Source organism: Drosophila navojoa, chromosome 5, assembly GCF_054131105.1.
Source record: "Drosophila navojoa isolate 15081-1374.11 chromosome 5, UAZ_NAV_1.0, whole genome shotgun sequence".
NCBI classification, from domain to species: Eukaryota; Metazoa; Arthropoda; class Insecta; order Diptera; family Drosophilidae; genus Drosophila; species Drosophila navojoa.
In genome coordinates, this window is record NC_142893.1 from 26775648 (window position 1) to 26791203 (window position 15556).

Here is a 15556-nt window from a genome sequence, read left to right on the forward strand (position 1 = left end):
TATAATGGACAGTTGTGTTGATGTTTTAGGTGAGTCATATATATTTTCCACTTCGCTTTCATTTTCAGTATCATTTTCAGTATCAAGATCTCTCGTAAAAGTTGATTGTTTTTTTCCAGTTTCTTTTGCACTAAAATATATGGAGCATAACATATTTTATAAATTTAAATATATATTTTTGACAATATTTACTTACCTCACTTCGGGGTGGCTGCTTATATGCTTATGCATGTTTGAGGTGATTCCTGATGATTTAAGAGTTTTGAAACAAATTTTGCACTTCACCTCGCCGTTGCGTATTCTGGTGAATTACTGTCAAACACTGCTGTGGCTTGACGGAATTCTTTTAAAGAAATATATTTCAATAAACTGCATAGAGTAATTGCTTTATTACTTACTTTAACTATAAATCAAATTGACTTCGATAATAATTCACTGTTTTAACCTATTTTAATGATTCAACTCAAACTCAGTCTCAAATTTTGCGCAAATTGGCTGGCGAGCTTGACTTGATCCCGCGTATTTTTCTTTACTCGATATGGCTCTAGAGATACTCGATAAGTAAAAATATCGAAACCAAAACATCGAGTAAAAAGTATCGGGATCATCGCCCCAATGTATCCGATACCGAAAATATCGATACTTTTTTCGTGTCCCTATTTCAGGGTATAACAAGTAAGAAAGCTCTAGTCGAGACTGCTCGACTACGAGATCCCCTGAACCCTTCGAGCAACTGATATTTCAATAATAATTCGCACATACACACGCGCGCACACACACACATACACATACAAACAAACACACGCACACACACACACACGCAATACAGGCGATTGCGCTTGGGTTGCGCTGCAGTGTTGGCGATATTATGAGAACTTATTTGTTGAATAATTTAATTTCTAGACGTACGATCGTAATGAAACTTTCAGAACGTAATCATAATGTTAAAATGTATGTGTATACCGAAGCACAAGTCTCTAGTATTTAATATACGACCTCTACAAAGATGATGGTGAGGGGGTGGATATAGGGGCGGGGGGTAAATTTTAACAAAAACCGAAATTGTATAAAATACGTCTTAATATATATTTAAAATTTTTATTATCGTTTTATAGTGATAAACTCGATATGCGCGCGATATATACGGACATTTTTAAAAAAAGTTGAAGTCTCTAGCTCTTATATCTTCTGAGATCGACGCGTTCATACGGACAGACGGACGGACGGACGGAGGGAAGGACGGACGGACGGACGGACGGACAGACGGACAGGGCTATATCGACTCAGCTCATCGTGCTGATCAAGAATATATATACTTTGTGGGGTCTGCGATGATTCCTTCTGCCTGTTACATACATTTCAACAAAACCATTATACCCTGATTTCCCATTTTCAACGGGTTCAGGGTATAAAAAGAATAAATAAATGAATATATTTAAGACACATTTAACCTATTCGAGGACAAGGGCCATAAACAAAAGCCCACAAAATCGAGTCCTGGGTACTATGCAGTAGCCAAAAAAGTAAAATGATTTTTGGGGTATTCATTTTGTTTTGAGTTATATTAAATCTACTATATTGATATATACATCATCGGAAAGGCAATCTTAAAATCTACAACTTAGCATTTTCACTTTTATTTATTTAAACTAATATTAAATTTTATATGGATGGTTAAATTTGAAGAATAAAAACCCGAATATTAATGTTAGACACTATATATATATATATATAGGGACACGAAAAAAGTATCGATATTTTCGGTATCGGATACATTGGGGCGATGATACCGATACTTTTTACTCGATGTTTTGGTTTCGATATTTTTACTTATCGAGTATCTCTAGAGCCATATCGAGTAAAGAAAAATACGCGGGATCAAGTCAAGCTCGCCAGCCAATTTGCACAAAATTTGAGACTGAGTTTGAGTTGAATCATTAAAATAGGTTAAAACAAAGAATTATTATCGAAGTCAATTTGATTTATAGTTAAAGTAAGTAATAAAGCAATTACTCTATGCAGTTTATTGAAATATATTTCTTTAAAAGAATTCCACCAAGCCGCAGCAGTGTTTGGCAGTATTTCACCAGAATACGCAACGACGAGGTGAAGTGCAAAATTTGCTTCAAAACTCTTAAATCATCTGGAATCACCTCAAACATGCATAAGCATATAAGAAAATTTATATTATATCCAGTCCCAATTCTCTCTCCAGTGAGAATGAGAGTGATACTTCCATAGATTCAGCAAACAATTTTTGGAGTGATTATAAGAAGTGGACGCATGCAGGGAAGCAGACCAAACAAACAAGATCTACAATGAACGATGACGAAGTAGGTCGCTACCTATCTACCCATGTTTTACCACTTTCCAACGACCCTTTAAAACAATGGGCTGATATGAAAGTAGTTTATCCCAAACTATACAACTTAGCTCAAAAATATTTGAGCGCCTTTTCTCCAAAGCTGGAAGTACCATAACCAAAACTCGCAGCCGATTGTCACCCAAAAGGCTTGACAAACTTCTTTTTTTAGGCGATTGTGCAGAGGAGGAATGGAATATATAACTTAACATAACTTCATTGTACTATGTAAAATTGAAAATTTACTTATAACTTTTTATTAAAAAAAAACATGAAAGATATCCTAGATTTAATAAACATGTCATCCGATACCTTGCAACATCGATGCTTTTGATTTAATATTTATATAAGAATATTAAATCAAAAGCATCGATGTTGCAAGGTATCGGATGACATGTTTATTAAATCTAGGATATCTTTCATGTTATATATATATATATATATATATATATATATATATATATATATATATATATATATATATATATATATATATTAATGAATATATATATATATATAAATATTCACATTAAACAGTTCAAATTCAAGTTTATAAAACTTGCGTGGGACCACCTTAGAAGATTTGTAGCACATAAGTTGCAGTGATAGGTTTCTAGCGCATATGTTATGGATATAGTTTTTTAGTCGTAATAATATTTGTAGAATATAGTTTGGTAGTATTTAAGGTAGCCGTAGTGTTTGGTATGGTATTAAATTTTTATACCCTGAACCCAATGAAAAGTATGTAACAGGCAGAAGGTGACGTGGCAGACCCCAAAGTATATATATTCTTGATCAGGAAGACGAGCTGAGTCAATTTGGCCCTGTGCGTCTGTCTGTCCATCCGTCCGTATGTATGAACGCGTCGATCTCAGAAGATATATATCGCGCGCATATTCAGTTTATCACCATATTTTTTATCGATAAAAAAGATCAGTTATACAATTTTATCTCCCACATTTTTAAAGCTAGAGTCTCAAAATTTTAAATAAGTATTCAAATGCATTTTATACAATTTCGATTTTTGTTTAAATTTACCCCCACCCCTAAATCCACCCCATCATATTTTTAAAAGGCGCATTTCAAATACTAGAGACTTCGGTATGCACATACATTTAAGCATTATGATTACGTTCTGAAAGTTTCAAAGATTGTACGTCTAGAAATTAAATTATTCAATAAATAAATTCTCACTGCAGCGCAGTCCAGGCTTTTGTGTGTGTGCGTGTTTTTTTTTTTTTTCGTTTATTAACAACTTTTACAATATGAGTGTGTTTATGTGGCTAAGGATAGCGCACGATGCTTGCTGATAAGGGAGTGCAAAGTGCTTGCGAAGGTAAAGCATTGCTTCGCAAGCACTTTGCCCTCCCTTAGCTTGGGATAGCCCCTCTTCCCTCGATTCTGCGAAGCTCCATCAAAGGTGCTTATAAGTTTCCAAGCTGCCTCCGATTCCAACATCACATTGACTATGTTGTCCGCTCTAATGGAGCGGCCCAATGCTTCTTCCAGAAAACCTCTCCTCTAGGAAGCGTCCACATTCGAGTAAGACGTGGTTGGCGTCCTCCACCAGACCTCGTCCGCACCAGGAGCAGTCGTCGGTCTCATCGTGGTCAAAGCGCTTCAAGTAGCTCCGAAAGCATCCATGTCCAGACAGAATCCGTGAAAGATAAAAATTAACTTCGCCGTGTTTGCGGGATATCCCTGGCTCAAGCTTAGAGACAAGAGTATGTGTCCACCGCCCTTTAGTTGAGCTGTTCCACCTTCTTTGCCATCGGGCAATGCTGTTCCCTCTAATACCGTTGCGTCGTATAGGGTCGTGTGCATTCCGTTCCACGGCATCGGCGACCAAGTCTTCCAGAGGCACCATGCCGGCTATAACTGTTTTGAATTCGCAGCAGACTCTTTTTATGCACATATTTTAAGTGCTCGCGGAAAGTTAACCTTGTGTCTATCATGACATCAAGATATGTTATCGCCCTCTTTTACGACTGCTGACTCGGAATTAGCTCTAGCGAGCCTCCATCTGGTGACTTGGATGGCGGAAGTTGCCAGGTCAATAACTTTTTCAGTTGTTGACCGGGCCTTCCGGAAATCAAATTGATTAGGTGACAGGCCTCCGGCGCTAGCATTACAAGTCTCCAGTCTAGAGCAAACCAGTTTCGCAAACACCTTTCCCATGGTGTTTAAGAGGTAGATTGGTCTATACGGCGATGGCTCTTCAGGTGGTTTGCCAGCCTTGGGTAGCAATACCAGGTTCTGCGTTTTTAATTTTGCATGGAACGTCTCCTGAATTAAACATTCATTGTATAATTCGGCAAACGTACTAGCGTGGAAGGCGAGGACTAGCTTTAGCGCACGATTTGGGATCCCATCCGGCCGTGGAGCTGTGTTAGTCCTAAGACCTCTGATATTTCCTCGTCTGTAACTAAACCAATTTGAGTGCTCGTTGAGCTCTGATTAGCAGCATCGGACACAGGGGCATGAATGGAGCTTCATCGTTGTGGATGAGCGTTTCCACAATTGATTTAAACTCCAAGCGATCCGTAGGCTGTACCTGTCTACCTGAGTATAGTCTTTTAACTACTATCTTATATGCCCTGCCCCAAGGGTCATATTCGGCTAAGTCACACAAATCTAAAAAGCATTCTCTCTTAATTGGCCTTCTGCAACTCATTTCTAGCTGCATGGTAAGCTAATTGTTTCTAAAAAAACGTAGACCTATCGCGAGCCCGTTGGTAGCTTCTTCTCGCCTGGATGCATTTGCGTCGGATGTCACCTTTTTGTACATTCCACCACACTGTGACCCATTTCTCCACATCTGAAACAAATGTGTCTTTACTACCGCTTGGTCGCCCAAAGCCTTGCCTACAGCTTCGTGCAGAGCCTCAGCACTATGCTCCGGCTTGCAACAAAAGGTCCCAACAAAAGGTCCCCCTAAGCTGTCTTCCTAATGCCTTGAACGTCGCCTCTCATATGCTTTAAATTTGCGTCGCTCTTGACTACACGTAGCATGTCCGCATAGCTACAATAACCTACGCCTGAAATTGCAATTGCGTCAGCTCTGCGACGTTTTTGCATGGGCTTGCGTCCTTTGACAACTGTCTAGGTGCTCGGGTTTTGTCTGTCGACCTGCATGGTTTGGATATTCGGCTGTAGCCCGAAGACCCATTGGCTCTTTTGGGTTCGTTGCACTTTTATTGGGCCTCAGTTTCTTTGAGGGAGTTTTGCTCTGTTTGGAGGCTACTTCCCTTGACCGCTTGGGCGTATTGCTACCTGTAATCGCTCTAGCGCAAGCTTTCTCCACTACTTTCTTGACCGGCGTGGTTTGTATCTCACAGTTTTTAACTGAGCGATTACAGAACGCTTCGGCCGTCTTGTGGATACTAACCAGCCTAGCCAGCTCCTCTCTCATTAAAGCATTTCCAACACTTCTAACAGCTATTAGAGTGAGTGCACCTGATAATTATTATTTGCACAAATTTGTTCGCGCTTAAAAGAAAAGAAAAGAGGAAAGCCCTGACACCAAAACAATGACGCTGTTGCCCGCCTATCTTGCACCGCTGTATTCCTCCGCTGTGTCACTCCACGAGCCGCCACGCAGTAAGTCTCTTGTAGTTTTCGAAGCCGCTGGGTTCGTTTCGCCCACAGTATTCACGTTTTCTTTAGATTTTTCTACTTTCGCAGGGAAAACCTGGGAACAATCTATAGTCAACGATAAATTACAATAACATCGACCGCACTTCACGAAAACGCAGCTCGAGTTCCCTGTGTGTGCGTGTGTTTGTTTGTGTGTGTGTTTGAGCGTGTGTTTGTTTGTGTGCGTGTGTTTGAGTATAAAAACAAGTAAGAACGTTGCAGTCGGGCGCTACCGACTGCGGAATACTCATTCACAGTCCCTTTGTAAATTTAATGTAATTAAAAAAAATTAGTACAAAACAATTATGCTTTTTGATTATATTGTAGCTTTTGGTAATTTTTATCGAGTAATCGATAATTATTATATTGATCGTGCACTTTTTGAGTACAAATGTATGGTAATTTTCGTTGATAGCTTTCGGTCACACCTATTGCAGATTCTTTAGCGTTTGCTTACATTACAAATGCGCGCTTTTTAGCATTCTAAGAATTGCGATTGATTTCTGGATTTTTTAGCTGTTATTGTCAGATGACGCTCTGTTATTAGCTTATTGTATTTTAGCTACCAGTTTGTGAAGCAAAGCGATAGCGTGGGCGCTAAAGGCGTCGCAAGTTATGTTACGGCGACGGAGGTTCAAATCCCCATCGGGTTTTTTTTTTTTTTTATCATACATATTTCGTTTTTTATAAAATAGATATTTTATTCTTTTTTCTAATTGAACAATTTTATAAGTTTAAATTTGTTTCTTCTTAAAAAGCCCTCATATATGTATGTACACATATATGCATGTATATGTATGTACATAAGTCTGCACGCATATGTAGCATCAAGCATTCCAGCCTTTCTTATGCACGCGCTCATTTGCATGTGTGTATGTATGTAATGCAAATTTATCATCCGCTACTCTGGCTCTTCTTTTCTATGATGCGTCATATCAAGAATCTCATTTTTGTATTTCATTTTAATAGAGTTTGTTGACAGTAGGCGGTAGCGCTGTCGGCAAAGGCGCCGGCTAAATTTGTGCTTGTTATTTTGACAAACATGGCTTGGGTGCGAGTTCAAATCCCGCGGAAAACTCTTTATTGTAAATTGAAAATTTTGTTATTTTAGCTTCTTTTAAATTTTTTAAGTATTTAAATTTTATTTTTAAATTTTATAAAATCTTTCCTTCCGTGTTATCAATGCCTATTAAGCCTATTTGTATATACATTTACAAATGTACATAGATAGCTCAAGCATATAAATGTCGCAATTTAATGCTACAAATGCCAATTGCCACGCCCCTAGTGGCCGTAGACACCTCATTTTTGGCCAGTTCTTAGAAAGAGCTAACGGTAACATATATGCGAAATTTGAATGCTTACGCTCAAAAAATGTGAAAATTACAGGGTATTTTTCGATATGCCACGCCCCCAAAGAGGCGTGACAATTATTTTTGGGGCATCGATAGAGGAGGTTACCAGTAACTCAACTATCGAAATTTGCCACGCCCCCTTTGGGCGGACATATATCCACTATAGCTTGTTGGACTTGGGAGGTCAACTCGCGTATATATACCAAATTTCAAGTCTGTAGCATCAATAGTACCTAAAATATAGCCAAATTTGAAAAATCACTATATCTTCACGTCCGATTTGCCACGCCCCTATTAGGCGTAGACATAAAATTTTTTCATCAGTCATTATAGAATTATAGCATTAGCTCACGTGCGAAATTTCAACGTTCTAGCTTTAGAACTTTATGAGATACAGTTTTATTTGATTTGCCACGCCCCCAATGGGCGTAGATATATCCACCTTAGCTTTTTGGACTTGGGGGGTCAACGCGGATCTACATACCAAATTTCAACTTTCTAGCTCTTCAACTAACATGATTTCTGGTATATCGGAAAATGCATTTTCCGATTTGCCACGCCCCTAGTGGGCGGATCGGGAAAATTTTAACACTTTATAAATCGGAGTTATACACGAGTATGTGTTCCAAATTTTAAGTCTCTAGCTTCAATAGCGGCGAAATGAACTGCGTTCATACGGACAGACGGACGGACGGACAGCAAGACGGACATTGCACAAAACCAATATACTAATTCACTTCGTGAATGAGTATAACAAGTAAGAAAGCTCTAGTCAAGACTGCTCGACTACGAGATCCCCTGAGCCCTACAAGCAACTGATATTTCAATAATAATTAGCAAACACACACGCACACACTCACGCATACAAACACACGCACACACACACTCACATATACAAGGGACTGCGCTTGGGTTGCATTTTTTATCGATAAAAAAATTTCGGAAAGAGTTATCGTTTTTATACCCTGAACCCATTGAAAATGGGAAATCAGGGTATAATGGTTTTGTTAAAAGTATGTAACAGGCAGAAGGAGGCGTGGCAGACCCCACAAAGTATATATATTCTTGATCGGGGCGACAAGCTGAGTCGATTTGGTCCTGTCCGTCTGTCTGTCCGTCCGTCCGTCCGTCCGTCCGTCCGTATGTATGAACGCGTCGATTTCAGAAGATATAAGAGCTAGAGACTTCAACTTTTTTTTTAAAATGTCCGTATATATCACGCGCATATCGAGTTTATCACTAAAAAACGATAACTCATTCCGATACTTTTTTATCGATAAAAAACCTTATCGAAGATCACTTAAGAAATTATATCTCCTACATCTTTCAAGCTAGAGTCTCCAAATTTAAAATGTATATAAAGATGTATTTTATACAATTTCGGTTTTTGTTAAAATTTACCCCCCACCCCTAAATCCACCCCCTCACCATCATCTTTGTAAAAGTCGTATACACATACATTTATACATCATGATTACGTTCTGAAAGTTTCATTACGATCGTACGTCTAGAAATTAAATTATTCCACAAATAAGATCTCATAATATCGCCAACACTGCAGCGCAACCCAAACGCAATCGCCTGTATATGCGTGTGTGTGTGTGTGTGTGTGTGTGTGTGCGCGCGTGTGTGTTTTTTTGTATGCGTGTGTGTGTGTGTGTGTGCGTGTGTATGTGCGAATTATTATTGAAATATCAGTTGCTCGAAGGGTTCAGGGGATCTCGTAGTCGAGCAGTCTCGACTAGAGCTTTCTTACTTGTTTAGTGATAAACTTGATATGCGCGCTGTATATACGGACATTTTAAAAAAAAGTTGAAGTCTCTGGCTTTTATACCTTCTGAAATCGACGCGTTCAAACATACGGACAGACGGACGGACGGACAGATAGACGGACAGGGCCGAATCGACTCAGCTCGTCGGCCTGATCGAGAATATATACTTTGTGGGGTCTGCCACGTCTCCGTCTGCCTGTTACATACATTTCAACAAAACCCTTATACCCTGATTTCCCATATTCAATGGGTTCAGGGTATAATAATGATCACTAATATTAACAAATAAGTCTAATCATCATTTTTTATGTAGCTCGACTGAAGATCTAAATTCCGGAGAGGACTTTACCGTTGAAATTCAAATCGCCAGTCCACCTTCAGCTAGATTTTACCGCATAGTTACACAAACGAAGTTAGATCTCATAGGTAAGAAGGTATTTTTATATATTACTATTTACCCACTTTTTCATTGAACTGAAATAAACAAGTAAGAAAACTTTAGTCGAGAGTGCTCGACTATATACTACTTCTAATAAGAACGCTTATTTAATATGGCTAAAATTACAATATTGATGTATTGAATAATATAAGAGTAATAGAAAACTCATTTAACTATATAAATATTTTTAAACAATAACGAAAATAAACATTAATTCCGCTTTAGTTTCGAGCCCATGTCTTCGCGATCGAGCGCCACTGCACTTCGAAATTGTGATTTCAAAACTGAAATACATTGTATTATGTATTTTGTTTAGCAAGACCACATCCGCTTTGTTTCGAGTCAGTTTATTATATGAATTCTTAATTCTATGACAATTGTCAAGTACAGTAAAAATCGCTGCCAGAGACGCCGGCAGAGCAGCGGATCGCTTATGTATTACATGTTTTGCCGGCAGAGCGGCAGTCTGTTTATGTATAAACTAGCTGGCCCGGCAAACGTTGCATTGCCCTATCCATTATTTCTAGGTAAAAAATTGTTGAAAGCTATTCAGGTTGGGATACACTCTGATTTATTTATTAATCGGATTTTCATTCAAGCACATTGTTCTAAACGACATTCTTTGTTTTTTGGTTAGGTGCAAGAACAAATAATGCGGATGGTTTGCCAACACGTGAGCTTGCCACGTACAATTGACCATGAGAAAAATACGCATTTTCTAGATTGAGGCCACAAATAGTCAGTTGTAAATTGTGCGGTGGTAAACCAGGTACATCCAAGGAGTTCAAAAATTCAGTTGGATAATTAGTGGATTCTTCTTCGTTTTTTACACAGTCGATAGATTTTAATGAATACATAGTACCAACGATTTTATTTTGATTTATAAGATTATGGTTATCCACATCTTTTTTTTTAGCCGCCAAAATTGCTCGCTCACTTAACTATTTAGTATTTTTGTGGAGACCAATGATATTCGGAAATACTTTGTTGATAAGCTCATCTTTTAATGAGACGATATTGCAAAAATTTTGAGGAAATGAAATCAAGCCACTCGATTCGTCAACAGGAATACGGCCATTACCGATATTCAGCAATTGCTTCGAGAAATCATCAGCAGATAGACCGTTCAACAATGCAACTCTCATATTTACAGACAGTTGAAGTTTGGTTACATATCGCCACAGCTTTGATGCTTTGAGGCAAGCGTTTATTTCGTCGGCAGCAGTAGATCTTGAAATTACTGGTAGTGTTTGTCGGAAATCGCCAGATAATAAAATCCTTGAACCGTTTCTTATTGCCGTTTCACGGACTGCCTCTCTTTGAGAAGCACGAATTAAGGCCCTTCCTTGCTGGGAACTAGCGTGGCGTAGCGTTCTTCGTCAGATAATTGACTCGCGTTATTCCGTTGCCTAATTGCATTATGGGTTCGCCGGGAAAGATTAGATCTTCTAGGACGCGGCATTTTTAATAATAGTAATACTGAATATGCCCTCGCACAGAACAAATTTTTATTTTTTTTTTTTTATAAAATTAGCTCTTTTATGAATAATCAGGTTTGCCTGAGGCTGTGCCGTAAACTGACTGACTACATTTGTTTATTTACTTCTATACTATTGTATAATATGAGAGCAGGACCGAAGGAAGTTGTCACTGTTAAAAAGCCTACTGAGTATTAATGGAAATTTGAAACTTTAGGAAAAAACCGCGTTTTTCAAGTATTCGTGAAATTTTTTCAGTATTTTTAAGATCTGCTATCCTACTTGTAGCAGAGACAAATCCAACAAATTCAAAACCATGAAAATTGGTCCAGCAGATCTCGAGTTATAAGTGCTGGAAAACTTTTCACAGCTGTCTTTTATATATTGTTGTAGGGTGGAGCGGTCAGATAAAGATTCAATTTAAATGTCGCATAAGATGGCGATGATGTTGTATTTCACACGTAGTAGAACAGGAAGTCAATAATTAGGAGTAAAAAAATGGGAGTACTTGGCGGAAGGCCAAGTGTTGAGAGCAAGCAGTTATGCTATTAACAGCAACCTGTTAATAGCATAATAGGGCTGTGTGGGGGAGGAGCAATCCTGTTAATGGGATCTGGCATTAACATACTCACCCCCCCCCCCCCCCCCCCCCCCCCCCCACCAGCAAGGATTGCAATATATGACCGTGCAGGACTACACGCAGGAACCCGAAAGGACCCACCCGAAGACGGTGCTCTGGGCCATGGGACGACCGTCAATGCTGGGGACGATTCCCGGAAGGATGACGTGAGGATACACGTCAGCCCCCAGAACAACAGACACCGTACTGGGTCGAGCCCAATTGCTGTCGGCGAGCGTAATCCCAGTCGGATTAGCTGCGTGCTCGACCTGCCGAATTGGCGTCTGGCAAATGAGCTGCGGGTCCATTTGGAGGATGGTATCGATGTTGAAGTTCGATATTTTCGAACGTGCTGCATTAGCGTGCTCAGTGCCGGCGTATCTTCCCTCGTAGACTTGGACACTGCCTGGAGGCGTCGTCCTTTGCGGGATCCTTCTTATCGTGTGGATGTCCCGGCTGCAGCGGGGCGACGTCGCTGTCAGCGACGAGCTCCGGGCAGGCGCAGCAGAGTGTGATGGCTCTGGCCACACGTCTTGCATTTAGCCTTGCTACGGCAGGACTGCCCGGAGTGCTGATGCGCCAGACAGTTCGCGCAGTACGTTTTTCGGCCGGAAGGCCCAGGAACCGCCTGCACATCCGCAGAGTGTGGATTCCTCTGCACACTCGGCATCGGAAGGAGTTGATGCCGGGTATCTGCACAGGATGAGTGGCTGGTGGCATAGCTGTAAAGGAGAGATGTGTCGAGCATGAGTGATGGAAATCGATGCACATACAGAGTTAGTTGGACAGCACATGGTTATTGCCCTCCGTTGGTAGGATTCGTTGATGGCGACGTTGTCGTCCTTGACAACGACTGCCATTTATTACGTTTATGCAGCTCCTTAAGGTACTCTTCCTTCCAACGGAAACAAAATTGTTGGTGAAAAGCCTTAAGTCGCTGTCAGCGATTCAGAATAGACATCGCGTCTACCGTAATTCTGGGCTTAGTAATTGAGAGATGAGGCCCACCGACTAGGAAATGACCCGGAGTAGGGGCTAGTAGGTCGGTGGAATCCTCGGACAATGGTGCTAGAGGTCTTGAGTTGAGACAGGCATCTATTCTCGCCAAGAGGGTTGAAAGCTCTTCGAAAGTATATTTTGTCGTGGCGGTGGATTTGTAGAATAGGGCCTTGAAACTCTTCACCCCTGCTTTCCACAAGCCACCCATGTGGGGGGCACTCGGTGGATTAAAATGCCAGGATAGGCGATGGAGAGTGTGCTTTGCAAGCACCTCGGATCTGAAAGATTCCAAAAAGTCTTCCGCAAGATTTTCGCAGCTCCGACAAACGTCTTCCCGTTGTCGGAAAAGAGTCTTTGCCGAGACACCAAGCGGGAGAATGCCGCTAAGAATTTCTCAGTGGTTAGGTCGGAGGTGACCTCGAGGTGGATGGCCTTGGTGCTGAAACACACAAACACGCAGACGTACCCCTTTGTAATGATTCAGGCGCGTCCGGTGTAGTTCTTCACATCGAAGGGGCCTGCAAAGTCGACGCCTACGAATGTGAAGGGCCTGGAGAAGGTTGTCCGCTCAGTTGGCAGGTCGCCCATCATTTGTGTTTGGTGACGCTTGCGATAAACTACGCAGGATTTGCATGAGTTTATGACCGATTTTATGAGGACCTTCAGTTTGGGGATCCAAAATTGCGAATGGATGATTCGCATAGTTAGCTGGTTTCCACCATGCAAGGATATGCGATGGGTGAAGTGGACCAAAAGCCTTGAAAAGGAGCAGCCATATGGTACGATGATTGGATGTCGTTCATCGTAGGTTAAGGAGGCGGAAGCTCTTATAGCATGCTCTCAGGACTCCCCCTTTATCCAGAAAAGGATTGAGGTTGCAGATTGAACTAGAGATCGGAAGTTGTTGCTTATGACGCAGACAGTTGATCTCTTTGGAGTATTTCATCCGTTGGCTCAAAATGATTAGACGGGTTTGAGCTTTATTTAATTCGCTAGCGCTGAGCTCTAATGACGAAGGCACGGGAGTTTTTTTGCATCTTTTAAAAAATCGGAAGATCCATGCAGTCACGAATAGTGCTGTTTGGAATTCTGAGAACCTGCTGAATTCCTAACTGGAGGCGACGAAGTTGCCGCGAGACATTTGAAGGGCTTTTGTTCCATAACCGTCTCCAAGTTAGGAGCGGGAAGGAGAGGCCAGTGGGAGTGGGAAAGTCGAAGTTAATATGGTCCATGTAGCCATAGCGGATTTGAGAGGAGCTCGACCTGCCGAATTGGCGTCTGGCAAATGAGCTGCGGGTCCATTTGGAGGATGGTATCGATGTTGAAGTTCGATATTTTCGAACGTGCTGCATTAGCGTTGATGGCGACGTTGTCGTCCTTGACAACGACTGCCATGTATTACGTTTATGCAGCTCCTTAAGGTACTCTTCCTTCCAACGGAAACAAAATTGTTGGTGAAGAGCCTTAAGTCGCTGCCAGCGATTCAGAATAGACATCGTGTCTTCCGTAATTCTGGGCTTAGTAATTGAGAGAAGAGACCCACCGACTAGGAAATGACCCGGAGTAAGGGCTAGTAGGTCGGTGGAATCCTCGGACAATGGTGCTAGAGGTCTTGAGTTGAGACAGGCTTCTATTCTCGGCAAGAGGGTTGAAAGCTCTTCGAAAGTATATTTTGTCGTGGCGGTGGATTTGTAGAATAGGGCCTTGAAACTCTTCACCCCTGCTTTCCACAAGCCACCCATGTGGGGGCACTCGGTGGATTAAAATGCCAGTATAGGCGATGGAGAGTGTGCTTTGCAAGCACCTCGGATCTGAAAGATTCCAAAAAGTCTTCCGCAAGATTTTCGCAGCTCCGACAAACGTCTTCCCGTTGTCGGAAAAGAGTCTTTGCCGAGACACCAAGCGGGAGAATGCCGCTAAGAATTTCTCAGTGGTTAGGTCGGAGGTGACCTCGAGGTGGATGGCCTTGGTGCTGAAACACACAAACACGCAGACGTATCCCTTTGTAATGATTCAGGCGCGTTCGGTGTAGTTCTTCACATCGAAGGGGCCTGCAAAGTCGACGCCTACGAATGTGAAGGGCCTGGAGAAGGTTGTCCGCTCAGTTGGCAGGTCGCCCATCATTTGCGTTTGGTGACGCTTGCGATAAACTACGCAGGATTTGCATGAGTTTATGACCGATTTGATGAGGACCTTCAGTTTGGGGATCCAAAATTGCGAATGGATGATTCGCATAGTTAGCTGGTTTCCACCATGCAAGGATATGCGATGGGTGAAGTGGACCAAAAGCCTTGAAAAAGAGCAGCCATATGGTACGATGATTGGATGTCGTTCATCGTAGGTTAAGGAGGCGGAAGCTCTTATAGCATGCTCTCAGGACTCCCCCTTTATCCAGAAAAGGATTGAGGTTGCAGATTGAACTAGAGATCGGAAGTTGTTGCTTATGACGCAGACAGTTGATCTCTTTGGAGTATTTCATCCGTTGGCTCAAAATGATTAGACGGGTTTGAGCTTTATTTAATTCGCTAGCGCTGAGCTATAATGACGAAGGCACGGGAGTTTTCTTTCATCTTTTAAAAAATCGGAAGATCCATGCAGTCACGAATAGTGTTGTTTGGAATTCTGAGAACCTGCTCAGGAATTCAACTGGAGGTGACGAAGTTGCCGGGAGACATTTGAAGGGCTTTTGTTCCATAACCGTCTCCAAGTTAGGAGCGGGAAGGAGAGGCCAGTGGGAGTGGGAAAGTCGAAGTTAATATGGTCCATGGAGCCATAGCGGATTTGAGAGGAGCTCTTGTGGATGAGCCCGCTTGCTAGCTAAGTCTGCTGGATTCTGTTCTGAGCTAACGTGATGCCAGTCACCAGGATTGGTGAGTTCAGTTATTTTACTAATCCG

The 15556-nt window shown here is 41.4% G+C and overlaps 3 long non-coding RNA genes across 3 annotated transcripts in view; 1 reads left to right on the plus strand and 2 right to left on the minus strand.

Annotated features, from left to right (window-relative positions):
* LOC149091279 (uncharacterized) overlaps window positions 1–15556 on the plus strand; it is a 139884-nt gene that overhangs the window by 43020 nt on the left and 81308 nt on the right. The window contains exon 3 of the long non-coding RNA XR_016196948.1: window positions 9439–9551. This is a non-coding gene — a long non-coding RNA (uncharacterized LOC149091279). The remainder of the gene's footprint in view (window positions 1–9438; window positions 9552–15556) is intronic.
* LOC149091281 (uncharacterized) overlaps window positions 1–15556 on the minus strand; it is a 115328-nt gene that overhangs the window by 24254 nt on the left and 75518 nt on the right. The gene's annotated exons all lie outside the window — the stretch shown is intronic.
* On the minus strand, window positions 82–613 carry LOC149091283 (uncharacterized). Its single transcript, XR_016196945.1, has 3 exons — window positions 399–613; window positions 197–343; window positions 82–130 (listed from the first exon to the last, which is right to left on the minus strand). It is a non-coding gene; the product is annotated as an uncharacterized LOC149091283 (long non-coding RNA).